Consider the following 2,613-nt stretch of genomic DNA (forward strand, 5'->3'; position numbering starts at 1 on the left):
CCCAGACGATGTGATCCAGGTGGGGCAGCAGGACACAGTGAGGATTTAAGCAAACCCCCCCCCAGAAAGTGAGGGTACCACTGGGTGAGCTATCTGAAAACAGCCAGGTCAGGGTTCCAGGAAGACACCAGAGGCACAGGAGGAACTGGGGAGCATCTGAAGGTCAGGTGGGGACAGTCAGAGCTTCCAGGCCCTATTCCCTAACGCTCCTCATCACTCAGCCTTTCTTCCAGTGAATCTGCTTGGTTTCTGTTTGCCCCAACTGTTACCTGTTGCCCTGGGCAGCAGAGACTCACATATGCCTTTAAATGTTTAGGACATTGAATGCCCTCCAGTAGCCACCTCACTACAGTTGGTGGTAAGCAAGAAGTCACTGAGGTCTCCAAGGGTCTGGACTTGGTGTTTCCCTCTTCTGAGATGGGGACACCTGTGGAAGGTGCAGGTGGCCGGCTGGGGGGGGGAAGGGCAGGCACCTGACATGGACAGATGGGGTAGGTGAGGCCCGAGGCCCTGGGGCTGTGTGTCCTGCATCTTCACTGAACAGGTCTTCAAAGCTGCAGATTGGCTGGGATCATCTTCAGGCTGAGAAGGAAGATGAGGGGAGCAGAGGGGACTGAGGAGGCTCAGCTTAGACAGGAGAGGGCTGAGCCACTCCTTTGGGGGAAAAGTGNGTAGGTCAGGTCCAGGCTCGTGGGGACAACCTTAGGCCACTGTGTTACGTGAAATAAGCCAGTCCCTGAAGGACTGATACTGCAGGACCCCACTCGTGAGGGATGGAGAGCACTCCAATTCATAGAGATGGAAGGAGCTGCTGAGTGCTGGTCCTGGGGAGGCAGAATGGGGGTTAGGGTCTCGTGGGTAGAGGTTTCAGTTTGGGATGACAATGAAGTTGTGGTGATGGTTGGAGGTGGCGGGTGCAGAGCAGTGAATGTACGTGTTGCCACTGAATTGCACCCTGAAACGTGCTTAACGGTATCAGTCGTATGTCCCTTACACCACAATAGGAAAGTAGTGATTCAGGAGGACGGGGCCATCACGAGTCCCAGGAGGACCCTGGAGCAGGGATCCTGTATCTTGGTTCTTGCTTTCACACTCTGCCCCTTGTTGGTGACCAGGCTCACAGTAGGCACTCAGTGAATGCTTGCTAACACATAGTGCAGATAGAGTCCACATGTGCAAACCCTCCAGTGGGCACTGAGGGATCCCAACAGGACACGCATCCAGACAGAGCCAGTGCCCACATCTCACAAACACCAGCCAGAAATAGCCATTTAAAACAAAGGCAGGAACCAGAAATAACCCAGAGGGCTCCAAGCTCCTGGAGGCCGTGCTAGTGGTCACAGCCTCTGGCGGTCAGGAGACTGGGGGTCTGAGAGGTGGCTCGGTGCACCCCTGACCCTGAAGGCCCATGGCTGCTGCGAGGTGCAGGGACTGGGAAGAAGACCCAGCCAGGGCCCATTCTGGCTCCAAGGCTGCTGCAGGGCCACTCCCAGCCCACCAGGTGATGTCTGTTTAGAACCAGGGAGAAAACCTTTTCCCTCAATTGTTCTTTTTAAAGATGGTTGCTCAGCATTGACACAGAAAAAGATTCCACATATAACTGGAGCCATTCGCAGCTGCAAATGACCCAGAAATGATTGAAAGGCACTTACCACAAAGAAAGGAACTTGTGCCCCAGGAAGGCCTCCTGTGCATGGGGGTGGCTAGGGGCCCTGGACATGCCCAAGTGGGCAGTGCTGGACTCCACAGTCGAGGGGACAGAAGGAACATGCTCTTATGGCTCCGCTCAGAGAGGCAACCCTGACGGAGACGGGGCAAACCCTTCATGCGTTCTGGATGTCCTGGTGATTCTTGGGCACTGCCCGAATCTCAGCATCTTCATGACCTGGGTGGGGGGAGGGCAGCCCAGCAGCCTCAGGTCCCACGTGGCCTCCGGGGCTTGGTGGGGTTGTGGTTCATGTGGCTCTCATCTGGCCACATGGCCTCCATCCCATTGGCCAGGTCGACCCCCATTGCCTGGTGACAGGCCAATGTTAGTCAGTGAATCTCCACCACTGACCCCCCCAAAAAAGGCCCCCATATAGTAAAAGTTGCCCTGGTCCCTGCGGACATGGGCCTGGGACTGCGGCCGGCACACGAAGCTGAAGTTCTCATTGGCCACCCAGTAGAAACTGGGGTACAGGATGACAAAGGGGGGACAGGATCTCCACACCCACGTGGTTGCGGAACTTCATGTCCACACCCGTGCACACCAGGTCATCCACCTCATGGAGGAAGCACTGCTCACAGAAGCGGCTGATCATCGCCATGTGCTGCATGGACACATCCTACCAGCACGGGGCGCCGCGAGGACAACCACCCTCCGGCCTTCCCGGAGAGGCACACAGGCCCGGCAGCTGGTGGTTGGTGAAGACGTACTAGGTGACCCTGTGTCCACCATGAGGAGTACCCCTAACCTGAACCCCTAACCCTAACCCCGAACCCAAACCCAAACCCTAACTCTGAACCCCGAACCCAAACCCCAACCCGAACCCGAGCCCAACCCGAACCCGAGCCCTAACCCGACCCTGAATCCTACCCGAACCCAAACCTGAAACTGAACCTGAACCCTAA

The 2,613-nt window shown here is 56.5% G+C and overlaps 1 pseudogene; it reads right to left on the reverse strand.

Annotated features, from left to right (window-relative positions):
- Window positions 1-1,823: 1,823 nt before the first annotated feature.
- LOC117798812 lies at window positions 1,824-2,327 on the reverse strand (annotated as a pseudogene).
- Window positions 2,328-2,613: the final 286 nt, after the last annotated feature.

Source organism: Ailuropoda melanoleuca, unplaced genomic scaffold, assembly GCF_002007445.2.
Source record: "Ailuropoda melanoleuca isolate Jingjing unplaced genomic scaffold, ASM200744v2 unplaced-scaffold353, whole genome shotgun sequence".
NCBI lineage: Eukaryota > Metazoa > Chordata > Mammalia > Carnivora > Ursidae > Ailuropoda > Ailuropoda melanoleuca.